Source organism: Salarias fasciatus, chromosome 3 (assembly GCF_902148845.1).
Source record: "Salarias fasciatus chromosome 3, fSalaFa1.1, whole genome shotgun sequence".
NCBI lineage: Eukaryota > Metazoa > Chordata > Actinopteri > Blenniiformes > Blenniidae > Salarias > Salarias fasciatus.
The window spans coordinates 15,038,736-15,039,152 of NC_043747.1; positions in this window are offsets into that span (position 1 = coordinate 15,038,736).

Genomic DNA, 417 nt, shown 5'->3' on the forward strand with positions numbered 1-417 from the left:
GACGCGTTGGAGAGGATGTGCGGATGAGAAAGGGGAGGGGGGACAGGAGGGGGAAAGGATGGAGGGGTGTGGGGGGGTTGGAATTCACAGATGGATTATCAATTTATCAGAATGAATAGAGGCTCGCTGAGGGGGGGATGAGGGAGGGAAGGAGGGAGGGAGTGGGGGAGAGAGGAAGATGCAAGGCGGAGGGAGAGGTGAGGAGAAGAGAGATTTTCCGGATGCCCAGTCCTGAGCGGCGCGCGCCTCGCTGTCTCTTATCAGAGCCGGGCTGGAAATGGCAGCAGCATCCCTGAATCTTCCGCTCGTTCACGCACAGATGGAGAGTCGCTTGTGTACCATCCCCGCGCAGGAGCCTCCGGTACGGCTCCCGGATGATGCTCAGACAGGCGCGCCTCCTCACACACACACACACAC